This window comes from Hemiscyllium ocellatum, chromosome 35, assembly GCF_020745735.1.
Source record: "Hemiscyllium ocellatum isolate sHemOce1 chromosome 35, sHemOce1.pat.X.cur, whole genome shotgun sequence".
Classification (NCBI taxonomy): domain Eukaryota; kingdom Metazoa; phylum Chordata; class Chondrichthyes; order Orectolobiformes; family Hemiscylliidae; genus Hemiscyllium; species Hemiscyllium ocellatum.
In genome coordinates, this window is record NC_083435.1 from 12,736,261 (window position 1) to 12,750,057 (window position 13,797).

General features: G+C 46.4%; 9 non-coding genes across 9 annotated transcripts; all 9 read right to left on the reverse strand.

Moving 5' to 3' along the window:
* Positions 1 to 673: 673 nt before the first annotated feature.
* trnag-gcc (transfer RNA glycine (anticodon GCC)) lies at positions 674 to 744 on the reverse strand. Its single transcript has one exon. It is a non-coding gene; the product is annotated as a tRNA-Gly (tRNA).
* A 1,469-nt stretch (positions 745 to 2,213) lies between these two features.
* trnag-gcc (transfer RNA glycine (anticodon GCC)) lies at positions 2,214 to 2,284 on the reverse strand. The gene has a single exon. It is a non-coding gene; the product is annotated as a tRNA-Gly (tRNA).
* A 1,469-nt stretch (positions 2,285 to 3,753) lies between these two features.
* On the reverse strand, positions 3,754 to 3,824 carry trnag-gcc (transfer RNA glycine (anticodon GCC)). The gene has a single exon. It is a non-coding gene; the product is annotated as a tRNA-Gly (tRNA).
* A 1,469-nt stretch (positions 3,825 to 5,293) lies between these two features.
* On the reverse strand, positions 5,294 to 5,364 carry trnag-gcc (transfer RNA glycine (anticodon GCC)). The gene has a single exon. It is a non-coding gene; the product is annotated as a tRNA-Gly (tRNA).
* Positions 5,365 to 6,833: 1,469 nt separating this feature from the next.
* trnag-gcc (transfer RNA glycine (anticodon GCC)) lies at positions 6,834 to 6,904 on the reverse strand. The gene has a single exon. It is a non-coding gene; the product is annotated as a tRNA-Gly (tRNA).
* Positions 6,905 to 8,373: 1,469 nt separating this feature from the next.
* On the reverse strand, positions 8,374 to 8,444 carry trnag-gcc (transfer RNA glycine (anticodon GCC)). Its single transcript has one exon. It is a non-coding gene; the product is annotated as a tRNA-Gly (tRNA).
* A 1,469-nt stretch (positions 8,445 to 9,913) lies between these two features.
* trnag-gcc (transfer RNA glycine (anticodon GCC)) lies at positions 9,914 to 9,984 on the reverse strand. The gene has a single exon. It is a non-coding gene; the product is annotated as a tRNA-Gly (tRNA).
* Positions 9,985 to 11,453: 1,469 nt separating this feature from the next.
* On the reverse strand, positions 11,454 to 11,524 carry trnag-gcc (transfer RNA glycine (anticodon GCC)). Its single transcript has one exon. It is a non-coding gene; the product is annotated as a tRNA-Gly (tRNA).
* A 1,469-nt stretch (positions 11,525 to 12,993) lies between these two features.
* On the reverse strand, positions 12,994 to 13,064 carry trnag-gcc (transfer RNA glycine (anticodon GCC)). The gene has a single exon. It is a non-coding gene; the product is annotated as a tRNA-Gly (tRNA).
* Positions 13,065 to 13,797: the final 733 nt, after the last annotated feature.

Below are 13,797 nucleotides of genomic sequence, written 5' to 3' on the forward strand. Positions count from 1 at the left end.
TGATACTTTCCTCCTCATATCTTCAATCTATGACTCCGGCTATTGACTCTGTCTGTGCCACTCATTATTCAAAGATATTCAATGCTAGAACATCAATGACGCTCTGTTGTGAAGAACTGAGTAGGTTTAGAATCTGTGTTTATCCACTGGTTGGAGTCACATCTAGCACAAAGAAAGTCGACTGCGTTCGTCAGAGGGCATTGGCTTTCTGCATTTGAACCTAGCAATGTCTGCTTCAGTATCTGAGGAGTTGTCAGTGGTGCAATCGTGAACAAAAATGCCCACTTCTGAGTATATGACAGAAGGAAGGTCATTGATGCAGCAGCAGAAGATGTTTGGATGAAGGGGTCGATTTTGCTGGTCCTCGGATGCTGCCTGCCCCTCTGTGCTTTTCCAGCACCACTCTAATCTCATTCGGAGTATGGAGTCTCGCCCATCATTCTGGGATCGCGGCCGGTCATCGGTCATCTCACGATGTCGATTTTACTTTATGCCATCAAGAAAATGGGACCTGCAGAACGGCGTGAGGCAGAGATTTCCGTTGCAAGCCACACGCGGAGTGAACACATTCCCGCCCTCAGGAAATTGGCGAGCCGGCAGCCATGCGAAACAGACCTCGCATCTGGCCGAACTCCGTTATACTGTGCAGCATTTGAAAGACAGCAGGCTTACATGCATTGGCCGGGAATCGAAACCGGGCCTCCCGCGTGGCAGGCGAGAATTCTACCACTGAACCACCAATGCACCGGCGGCCAGCTCCCGGCGAGAACTTTACTACAGTTTGGACTCCAGCAGGAAACCGAACCGGTATTGTTGATTTCCCGTACTGTGGCGCAGCAAAGTGACTCCAATCTCCAGCGTTTGCAGCCCTGACTATCTCCATGGCTGATATAGCGAGAAACCAAGTAGGAAAATCGCAGTGAAGCGCTGTTTGTTGGATTAGTTTGATTTTATCTGAACACTGTTTTTTTTATTTCACAATATATAAAGTAAATAATAAAACTAGGATTCTAGGCTCAAAATTATTACTTGCAAATTATAGTTTGCCTAGATGGTTCCTGACCAAGTGGAGAACGCTGTTCTTAAAATGGAAATGAGTTCTATTTTAATTATGACGTTAACTTGTTATGTGCACACAATCTGCACAACTCATATTTATAAACACGAGAACATAGAGATGGTGGTAGGAATAGCGCACAGATCAAGCCTGATCGCTATAGTTAATGATCAACTTCACTTTCCTGCCCATCCGTTGGATTTGGAAGCATACCAACCATTTCTCCAAACCAGCCTCAAATACAATATAGAACGTGGAACACAGAAAAGTACAGCACAGAACAGGCCCTTTGGCCCACGGTGTTGTGCCGAGGTTTAATCCTAATGTAATGTAACCTACGCAACCCTCAACTCACTGCTCTCCATGTGCACGTCCAGCAGTTCCTACAATGCCCCCAATGACTTTGCTTCCACCACCAGAGCTGGCAACCCATTCCATGCATTCACAACTCTCTGCGTAAAGAACCTACCTCTGACGTCTCCTTGATACTTTCCTCCTCATATCTTCAATCTATGACTCCGGCTATTGACTCTGTCTGTGCCACTCATTATTCAAAGATATTCAATGCTAGAACATCAATGACGCTCTGTTGTGAAGAACTGAGTAGGTTTAGAATCTGTGTTTATCCACTGGTTGGAGTCACATCTAGCACAAAGAAAGTCGACTGCGTTCGTCAGAGGGCATTGGCTTTCTGCATTTGAACCTAGCAATGTCTGCTTCAGTATCTGAGGAGTTGTCAGTGGTGCAATCGTGAACAAAAATGCCCACTTCTGAGTATATGACAGAAGGAAGGTCATTGATGCAGCAGCAGAAGATGTTTGGATGAAGGGGTCGATTTTGCTGGTCCTCGGATGCTGCCTGCCCCGCTGTGCTTTTCCAGCACCACTCTAATCTCATTCGGAGTATGGAGTCTCGCCCATCATTCTGGGATCGCGGCCGGTCATCGGTCATCTCACGATGTCGATTTTACTTTATGCCATCAAGAAAATGGGACCTGCAGAACGGCGTGAGGCAGAGATTTCCGTTGCAAGCCACACGCGGAGTGAACACATTCCCGCCCTCAGGAAATTGGCGAGCCGGCAGCCATGCGAAACAGACCTCGCATCTGGCCGAACTCCGTTATACTGTGCAGCATTTGAAAGACAGCAGGCTTACATGCATTGGCCGGGAATCGAACCCGGGCCTCCCGCGTGGCAGGCGAGAATTCTACCACTGAACCACCAATGCACCGGCGGCCAGCTCCCGGCGAGAACTTTACTACAGTTTGGACTCCAGCAGGAAACCGAACCGGTATTGTTGATTTCCCGTACTGTGGCGCAGCAAAGTGACTCCAATCTCCAGCGTTTGCAGCCCTGACTATCTCCATGGCTGATATAGCGAGAAACCAAGTAGGAAAATCGCAGTGAAGCGCTGTTTGTTGGATTAGTTTGATTTTATCTGAACACTGTTTTTTTTATTTCACAATATATAAAGTAAATAATAAAACTAGGATTCTAGGCTCAAAATTATTACTTGCAAATTATAGTTTGCCTAGATGGTTCCTGACCAAGTGGAGAACGCTGTTCTTAAAATGGAAATGAGTTCTATTTTAATTATGACGTTAACTTGTTATGTGCACACAATCTGCACAACTCATATTTATAAACACGAGAACATAGAGATGGTGGTAGGAATAGCGCACAGATCAAGCCTGATCGCTATAGTTAATGATCAACTTCACTTTCCTGCCCATCCGTTGGATTTGGAAGCATACCAACCATTTCTCCAAACCAGCCTCAAATACAATATAGAACGTGGAACACAGAAAAGTACAGCACAGAACAGGCCCTTTGGCCCACGGTGTTGTGCCGAGGTTTAATCCTAATGTAATGTAACCTACGCAACCCTCAACTCACTGCTCTCCATGTGCACGTCCAGCAGTTCCTACAATGCCCCCAATGACTTTGCTTCCACCACCAGAGCTGGCAACCCATTCCATGCATTCACAACTCTCTGCGTAAAGAACCTACCTCTGACGTCTCCTTGATACTTTCCTCCTCATATCTTCAATCTATGACTCCGGCTATTGACTCTGTCTGTGCCACTCATTATTCAAAGATATTCAATGCTAGAACATCAATGACGCTCTGTTGTGAAGAACTGAGTAGGTTTAGAATCTGTGTTTATCCACTGGTTGGAGTCACATCTAGCACAAAGAAAGTCGACTGCGTTCGTCAGAGGGCATTGGCTTTCTGCATTTGAACCTAGCAATGTCTGCTTCAGTATCTGAGGAGTTGTCAGTGGTGCAATCGTGAACAAAAATGCCCACTTCTGAGTATATGACAGAAGGAAGGTCATTGATGCAGCAGCAGAAGATGTTTGGATGAAGGGGTCGATTTTGCTGGTCCTCGGATGCTGCCTGCCCCGCTGTGCTTTTCCAGCACCACTCTAATCTCATTCGGAGTATGGAGTCTCGCCCATCATTCTGGGATCGCGGCCGGTCATCGGTCATCTCACGATGTCGATTTTACTTTATGCCATCAAGAAAATGGGACCTGCAGAACGGCGTGAGGCAGAGATTTCCGTTGCAAGCCACACGCGGAGTGAACACATTCCCGCCCTCAGGAAATTGGCGAGCCGGCAGCCATGCGAAACAGACCTCGCATCTGGCCGAACTCCGTTATACTGTGCAGCATTTGAAAGACAGCAGGCTTACATGCATTGGCCGGGAATCGAACCCGGGCCTCCCGCGTGGCAGGCGAGAATTCTACCACTGAACCACCAATGCACCGGCGGCCAGCTCCCGGCGAGAACTTTACTACAGTTTGGACTCCAGCAGGAAACCGAACCGGTATTGTTGATTTCCCGTACTGTGGCGCAGCAAAGTGACTCCAATCTCCAGCGTTTGCAGCCCTGACTATCTCCATGGCTGATATAGCGAGAAACCAAGTAGGAAAATCGCAGTGAAGCGCTGTTTGTTGGATTAGTTTGATTTTATCTGAACACTGTTTTTTTTATTTCACAATATATAAAGTAAATAATAAAACTAGGATTCTAGGCTCAAAATTATTACTTGCAAATTATAGTTTGCCTAGATGGTTCCTGACCAAGTGGAGAACGCTGTTCTTAAAATGGAAATGAGTTCTATTTTAATTATGACGTTAACTTGTTATGTGCACACAATCTGCACAACTCATATTTATAAACACGAGAACATAGAGATGGTGGTAGGAATAGCGCACAGATCAAGCCTGATCGCTATAGTTAATGATCAACTTCACTTTCCTGCCCATCCGTTGGATTTGGAAGCATACCAACCATTTCTCCAAACCAGCCTCAAATACAATATAGAACGTGGAACACAGAAAAGTACAGCACAGAACAGGCCCTTTGGCCCACGGTGTTGTGCCGAGGTTTAATCCTAATGTAATGTAACCTACGCAACCCTCAACTCACTGCTCTCCATGTGCACGTCCAGCAGTTCCTACAATGCCCCCAATGACTTTGCTTCCACCACCAGAGCTGGCAACCCATTCCATGCATTCACAACTCTCTGCGTAAAGAACCTACCTCTGACGTCTCCTTGATACTTTCCTCCTCATATCTTCAATCTATGACTCCGGCTATTGACTCTGTCTGTGCCACTCATTATTCAAAGATATTCAATGCTAGAACATCAATGACGCTCTGTTGTGAAGAACTGAGTAGGTTTAGAATCTGTGTTTATCCACTGGTTGGAGTCACATCTAGCACAAAGAAAGTCGACTGCGTTCGTCAGAGGGCATTGGCTTTCTGCATTTGAACCTAGCAATGTCTGCTTCAGTATCTGAGGAGTTGTCAGTGGTGCAATCGTGAACAAAAATGCCCACTTCTGAGTATATGACAGAAGGAAGGTCATTGATGCAGCAGCAGAAGATGTTTGGATGAAGGGGTCGATTTTGCTGGTCCTCGGATGCTGCCTGCCCCGCTGTGCTTTTCCAGCACCACTCTAATCTCATTCGGAGTATGGAGTCTCGCCCATCATTCTGGGATCGCGGCCGGTCATCGGTCATCTCACGATGTCGATTTTACTTTATGCCATCAAGAAAATGGGACCTGCAGAACGGCGTGAGGCAGAGATTTCCGTTGCAAGCCACACGCGGAGTGAACACATTCCCGCCCTCAGGAAATTGGCGAGCCGGCAGCCATGCGAAACAGACCTCGCATCTGGCCGAACTCCGTTATACTGTGCAGCATTTGAAAGACAGCAGGCTTACATGCATTGGCCGGGAATCGAACCCGGGCCTCCCGCGTGGCAGGCGAGAATTCTACCACTGAACCACCAATGCACCGGCGGCCAGCTCCCGGCGAGAACTTTACTACAGTTTGGACTCCAGCAGGAAACCGAACCGGTATTGTTGATTTCCCGTACTGTGGCGCAGCAAAGTGACTCCAATCTCCAGCGTTTGCAGCCCTGACTATCTCCATGGCTGATATAGCGAGAAACCAAGTAGGAAAATCGCAGTGAAGCGCTGTTTGTTGGATTAGTTTGATTTTATCTGAACACTGTTTTTTTTATTTCACAATATATAAAGTAAATAATAAAACTAGGATTCTAGGCTCAAAATTATTACTTGCAAATTATAGTTTGCCTAGATGGTTCCTGACCAAGTGGAGAACGCTGTTCTTAAAATGGAAATGAGTTCTATTTTAATTATGACGTTAACTTGTTATGTGCACACAATCTGCACAACTCATATTTATAAACACGAGAACATAGAGATGGTGGTAGGAATAGCGCACAGATCAAGCCTGATCGCTATAGTTAATGATCAACTTCACTTTCCTGCCCATCCGTTGGATTTGGAAGCATACCAACCATTTCTCCAAACCAGCCTCAAATACAATATAGAACGTGGAACACAGAAAAGTACAGCACAGAACAGGCCCTTTGGCCCACGGTGTTGTGCCGAGGTTTAATCCTAATGTAATGTAACCTACGCAACCCTCAACTCACTGCTCTCCATGTGCACGTCCAGCAGTTCCTACAATGCCCCCAATGACTTTGCTTCCACCACCAGAGCTGGCAACCCATTCCATGCATTCACAACTCTCTGCGTAAAGAACCTACCTCTGACGTCTCCTTGATACTTTCCTCCTCATATCTTCAATCTATGACTCCGGCTATTGACTCTGTCTGTGCCACTCATTATTCAAAGATATTCAATGCTAGAACATCAATGACGCTCTGTTGTGAAGAACTGAGTAGGTTTAGAATCTGTGTTTATCCACTGGTTGGAGTCACATCTAGCACAAAGAAAGTCGACTGCGTTCGTCAGAGGGCATTGGCTTTCTGCATTTGAACCTAGCAATGTCTGCTTCAGTATCTGAGGAGTTGTCAGTGGTGCAATCGTGAACAAAAATGCCCACTTCTGAGTATATGACAGAAGGAAGGTCATTGATGCAGCAGCAGAAGATGTTTGGATGAAGGGGTCGATTTTGCTGGTCCTCGGATGCTGCCTGCCCCTCTGTGCTTTTCCAGCACCACTCTAATCTCATTCGGAGTATGGAGTCTCGCCCATCATTCTGGGATCGCGGCCGGTCATCGGTCATCTCACGATGTCGATTTTACTTTATGCCATCAAGAAAATGGGACCTGCAGAACGGCGTGAGGCAGAGATTTCCGTTGCAAGCCACACGCGGAGTGAACACATTCCCGCCCTCAGGAAATTGGCGAGCCGGCAGCCATGCGAAACAGACCTCGCATCTGGCCGAACTCCGTTATACTGTGCAGCATTTGAAAGACAGCAGGCTTACATGCATTGGCCGGGAATCGAACCCGGGCCTCCCGCGTGGCAGGCGAGAATTCTACCACTGAACCACCAATGCACCGGCGGCCATCTCCCGGCGAGAACTTTACTACAGTTTGGACTCCAGCAGGAAACCGAACCGGTATTGTTGATTTCCCGTACTGTGGCGCAGCAAAGTGACTCCAATCTCCAGCGTTTGCAGCCCTGACTATCTCCATGGCTGATATAGCGAGAAACCAAGTAGGAAAATCGCAGTGAAGCGCTGTTTGTTGGATTAGTTTGATTTTATCTGAACACTGTTTTTTTTATTTCACAATATATAAAGTAAATAATAAAACTAGGATTCTAGGCTCAAAATTATTACTTGCAAATTATAGTTTGCCTAGATGGTTCCTGACCAAGTGGAGAACGCTGTTCTTAAAATGGAAATGAGTTCTATTTTAATTATGACGTTAACTTGTTATGTGCACACAATCTGCACAACTCATATTTATAAACACGAGAACATAGAGATGGTGGTAGGAATAGCGCACAGATCAAGCCTGATCGCTATAGTTAATGATCAACTTCACTTTCCTGCCCATCCGTTGGATTTGGAAGCATACCAACCATTTCTCCAAACCAGCCTCAAATACAATATAGAACGTGGAACACAGAAAAGTACAGCACAGAACAGGCCCTTTGGCCCACGGTGTTGTGCCGAGGTTTAATCCTAATGTAATGTAACCTACGCAACCCTCAACTCACTGCTCTCCATGTGCACGTCCAGCAGTTCCTACAATGCCCCCAATGACTTTGCTTCCACCACCAGAGCTGGCAACCCATTCCATGCATTCACAACTCTCTGCGTAAAGAACCTACCTCTGACGTCTCCTTGATACTTTCCTCCTCATATCTTCAATCTATGACTCCGGCTATTGACTCTGTCTGTGCCACTCATTATTCAAAGATATTCAATGCTAGAACATCAATGACGCTCTGTTGTGAAGAACTGAGTAGGTTTAGAATCTGTGTTTATCCACTGGTTGGAGTCACATCTAGCACAAAGAAAGTCGACTGCGTTCGTCAGAGGGCATTGGCTTTCTGCATTTGAACCTAGCAATGTCTGCTTCAGTATCTGAGGAGTTGTCAGTGGTGCAATCGTGAACAAAAATGCCCACTTCTGAGTATATGACAGAAGGAAGGTCATTGATGCAGCAGCAGAAGATGTTTGGATGAAGGGGTCGATTTTGCTGGTCCTCGGATGCTGCCTGCCCCGCTGTGCTTTTCCAGCACCACTCTAATCTCATTCGGAGTATGGAGTCTCGCCCATCATTCTGGGATCGCGGCCGGTCATCGGTCATCTCACGATGTCGATTTTACTTTATGCCATCAAGAAAATGGGACCTGCAGAACGGCGTGAGGCAGAGATTTCCGTTGCAAGCCACACGCGGAGTGAACACATTCCCGCCCTCAGGAAATTGGCGAGCCGGCAGCCATGCGAAACAGACCTCGCAACTGGCCGAACTCCGTTATACTGTGCAGCATTTGAAAGACAGCAGGCTTACATGCATTGGCCGGGAATCGAACCCGGGCCTCCCGCGTGGCAGGCGAGAATTCTACCACTGAATCACCAATGCACCGGCGGCCATCTCCCGGCGAGAACTTTACTACAGTTTGGACTCCAGCAGGAAACCGAACCGGTATTGTTGATTTCCCGTACTGTGGCGCAGCAAAGTGACTCCAATCTCCAGCGTTTGCAGCCCTGACTATCTCCATGGCTGATATAGCGAGAAACCAAGTAGGAAAATCGCAGTGAAGCGCTGTTTGTTGGATTAGTTTGATTTTATCTGAACACTGTTTTTTTTATTTCACAATATATAAAGTAAATAATAAAACTAGGATTCTAGGCTCAAAATTATTACTTGCAAATTATAGTTTGCCTAGATGGTTCCTGACCAAGTGGAGAACGCTGTTCTTAAAATGGAAATGAGTTCTATTTTAATTATGACGTTAACTTGTTATGTGCACACAATCTGCACAACTCATATTTATAAACACGAGAACATAGAGATGGTGGTAGGAATAGCGCACAGATCAAGCCTGATCGCTATAGTTAATGATCAACTTCACTTTCCTGCCCATCCGTTGGATTTGGAAGCATACCAACCATTTCTCCAAACCAGCCTCAAATACAATATAGAACGTGGAACACAGAAAAGTACAGCACAGAACAGGCCCTTTGGCCCACGGTGTTGTGCCGAGGTTTAATCCTAATGTAATGTAACCTACGCAACCCTCAACTCACTGCTCTCCATGTGCACGTCCAGCAGTTCCTACAATGCCCCCAATGACTTTGCTTCCACCACCAGAGCTGGCAACCCATTCCATGCATTCACAACTCTCTGCGTAAAGAACCTACCTCTGACGTCTCCTTGATACTTTCCTCCTCATATCTTCAATCTATGACTCCGGCTATTGACTCTGTCTGTGCCACTCATTATTCAAAGATATTCAATGCTAGAACATCAATGACGCTCTGTTGTGAAGAACTGAGTAGGTTTAGAATCTGTGTTTATCCACTGGTTGGAGTCACATCTAGCACAAAGAAAGTCGACTGCGTTCGTCAGAGGGCATTGGCTTTCTGCATTTGAACCTAGCAATGTCTGCTTCAGTATCTGAGGAGTTGTCAGTGGTGCAATCGTGAACAAAAATGCCCACTTCTGAGTATATGACAGAAGGAAGGTCATTGATGCAGCAGCAGAAGATGTTTGGATGAAGGGGTCGATTTTGCTGGTCCTCGGATGCTGCCTGCCCCTCTGTGCTTTTCCAGCACCACTCTAATCTCATTCGGAGTATGGAGTCTCGCCCATCATTCTGGGATCGCGGCCGGTCATCGGTCATCTCACGATGTCGATTTTACTTTATGCCATCAAGAAAATGGGACCTGCAGAACGGCGTGAGGCAGAGATTTCCGTTGCAAGCCACACGCGGAGTGAACACATTCCCGCCCTCAGGAAATTGGCGAGCCGGCAGCCATGCGAAACAGACCTCGCATCTGGCCGAACTCCGTTATACTGTGCAGCATTTGAAAGACAGCAGGCGTACATGCATTGGCCGGGAATCGAAACCGGGCCTCCCGCGTGGCAGGCGAGAATTCTACCACTGAATCACCAATGCACCGGCGGCCATCTCCCGGCGAGAACTTTACTACAGTTTGGACTCCAGCAGGAAACCGAACCGGTATTGTTGATTTCCCGTACTGTGGCGCAGCAAAGTGACTCCAATCTCCAGCGTTTGCAGCCCTGACTATCTCCATGGCTGATATAGCGAGAAACCAAGTAGGAAAATCGCAGTGAAGCGCTGTTTGTTGGATTAGTTTGATTTTATCTGAACACTGTTTTTTTTATTTCACAATATATAAAGTAAATAATAAAACTAGGATTCTAGGCTCAAAATTATTACTTGCAAATTATAGTTTGCCTAGATGGTTCCTGACCAAGTGGAGAACGCTGTTCTTAAAATGGAAATGAGTTCTATTTTAATTATGACGTTAACTTGTTATGTGCACACAATCTGCACAACTCATATTTATAAACACGAGAACATAGAGATGGTGGTAGGAATAGCGCACAGATCAAGCCTGATCGCTATAGTTAATGATCAACTTCACTTTCCTGCCCATCCGTTGGATTTGGAAGCATACCAACCATTTCTCCAAACCAGCCTCAAATACAATATAGAACGTGGAACACAGAAAAGTACAGCACAGAACAGGCCCTTTGGCCCACGGTGTTGTGCCGAGGTTTAATCCTAATGTAATGTAACCTACGCAACCCTCAACTCACTGCTCTCCATGTGCACGTCCAGCAGTTCCTACAATGCCCCCAATGACTTTGCTTCCACCACCAGAGCTGGCAACCCATTCCATGCATTCACAACTCTCTGCGTAAAGAACCTACCTCTGACGTCTCCTTGATACTTTCCTCCTCATATCTTCAATCTATGACTCCGGCTATTGACTCTGTCTGTGCCACTCATTATTCAAAGATATTCAATGCTAGAACATCAATGACGCTCTGTTGTGAAGAACTGAGTAGGTTTAGAATCTGTGTTTATCCACTGGTTGGAGTCACATCTAGCACAAAGAAAGTCGACTGCGTTCGTCAGAGGGCATTGGCTTTCTGCATTTGAACCTAGCAATGTCTGCTTCAGTATCTGAGGAGTTGTCAGTGGTGCAATCGTGAACAAAAATGCCCACTTCTGAGTATATGACAGAAGGAAGGTCATTGATGCAGCAGCAGAAGATGTTTGGATGAAGGGGTCGATTTTGCTGGTCCTCGGATGCTGCCTGCCCCTCTGTGCTTTTCCAGCACCACTCTAATCTCATTCGGAGTATGGAGTCTCGCCCATCATTCTGGGATCGCGGCCGGTCATCGGTCATCTCACGATGTCGATTTTACTTTATGCCATCAAGAAAATGGGACCTGCAGAACGGCGTGAGGCAGAGATTTCCGTTGCAAGCCACACGCGGAGTGAACACATTCCCGCCCTCAGGAAATTGGCGAGCCGGCAGCCATGCGAAACAGACCTCGCATCTGGCCGAACTCCGTTATACTGTGCAGCATTTGAAAGACAGCAGGCTTACATGCATTGGCCGGGAATCGAACCCGGGCCTCCCGCGTGGCAGGCGAGAATTCTACCGCGGAACCACCAATGCACCGGCGGCCAGTTCCCGGCGAGAACTTTACTACAGTTTGGACTCCAGCAGGAAACCGAACCGGTATTGTTGATTTCCCGTACTGTGGCGCAGCAAAGTGACTCCAATCTCCAGCGTTTGCAGCCCTGACTATCTCCATGGCTGATATAGCGAGAAACCAAGTAGGAAAATCGCAGTGAAGCGCTGTTTGTTGGATTAGTTTGATTTTATCTGAACACTGTTTTTTTTATTTCACAATATATAAAGTAAATAATAAAACTAGGATTCTAGGCTCAAAATTATTACTTGCAAATTATAGTTTGCCTAGATGGTTCCTGACCAAGTGGAGAACGCTGTTCTTAAAATGGAAATGAGTTCTATTTTAATTATGACGTTAACTTGTTATGTGCACACAATCTGCACAACTCATATTTATAAACACGAGAACATAGAGATGGTGGTAGGAATAGCGCACAGATCAAGCCTGATCGCTATAGTTAATGATCAACTTCACTTTCCTGCCCATCCGTTGGATTTGGAAGCATACCAACCATTTCTCCAAACCAGCCTCAAATACAATATAGAACGTGGAACACAGAAAAGTACAGCACAGAACAGGCCCTTTGGCCCACGGTGTTGTGCCGAGGTTTAATCCTAATGTAATGTAACCTACGCAACCCTCAACTCACTGCTCTCCATGTGCACGTCCAGCAGTTCCTACAATGCCCCCAATGACTTTGCTTCCACCACCAGAGCTGGCAACCCATTCCATGCATTCACAACTCTCTGCGTAAAGAACCTACCTCTGACGTCTCCTTGATACTTTCCTCCTCATATCTTCAATCTATGACTCCGGCTATTGACTCTGTCTGTGCCACTCATTATTCAAAGATATTCAATGCTAGAACATCAATGACGCTCTGTTGTGAAGAACTGAGTAGGTTTAGAATCTGTGTTTATCCACTGGTTGGAGTCACATCTAGCACAAAGAAAGTCGACTGCGTTCGTCAGAGGGCATTGGCTTTCTGCATTTGAACCTAGCAATGTCTGCTTCAGTATCTGAGGAGTTGTCAGTGGTGCAATCGTGAACAAAAATGCCCACTTCTGAGTATATGACAGAAGGAAGGTCATTGATGCAGCAGCAGAAGATGTTTGGATGAAGGGGTCGATTTTGCTGGTCCTCGGATGCTGCCTGCCCCGCTGTGCTTTTCCAGCACCACTCTAATCTCATTCGGAGTATGGAGTCTCGCCCATCATTCTGGGATCGCGGCCGGTCATCGGTCATCTCACGATGTCGATTTTACTTTATGCCATCAAGAAAATGGGACCTGCAGAACGGCGTGAGGCAGAGATTTCCGTTGCAAGCCACACGCGGAGTGAACACATTCCCGCCCTCAGGAAATTGGCGAGCCGGCAGCCATGCGAAACAGACCTCGCATCTGGCCGAACTCCGTTATACTGTGCAGCATTTGAAAAACAGCAGGCTTACATGCATTGGCCGGGAATCGAACCCGGGCCTCCCGCGTGGCAGGCGAGAATTCTACCACTGAACCACCAATGCACCGGCGGCCAGCTCCCGGCGAGAACTTTACTACAGTTTGGACTCCAGCAGGAAACCGAACCGGTATTGTTGATTTCCCGTACTGTGGCGCAGCAAAGTGACTCCAATCTCCAGCGTTTGCAGCCCTGACTATCTCCATGGCTGATATAGCGAGAAACCAAGTAGGAAAATCGCAGTGAAGCGCTGTTTGTTGGATTAGTTTGATTTTATCTGAACACTGTTTTTTTTATTTAACAATATATAAAGTAAATAATAAAACTTGGATTCTAGGCTCAAAATTATTACTTGCAAATTATAGTTTGCCTAGATGGTTCCTGACCAAGTGGAGAACGCTGTTCTTAAAATGGAAATGAGTTCTATTTTAATTATGACGTTAACCTGTTATGTGCACACAATCTGCACAACTCATATTTATAAACACGAGAACATAGAGATGGTGGTAGGAATAGCGCACAGATCAAGCCTGATCGCTATAGTTAATGATCAACTTCACTTTCCTGCCCATCCGTTGGATTTGGAAGCATACCAACCATTTCTCCAAACCAGCCTCAAATACAATATAGAACGTGGAACACAGAAAGGTACAGCACAGAACAGGCCCTTTGGCCCACGGTGTTGTGCCGAGGTTTAATCCTAATGTAATGTAACCTACGCAACCCTCAACTCACTGCTCTCCATGTGCACGTCCAGCAGTTCCTACAATGCCCCCAATGACTTTGCTTCCACCACCAGA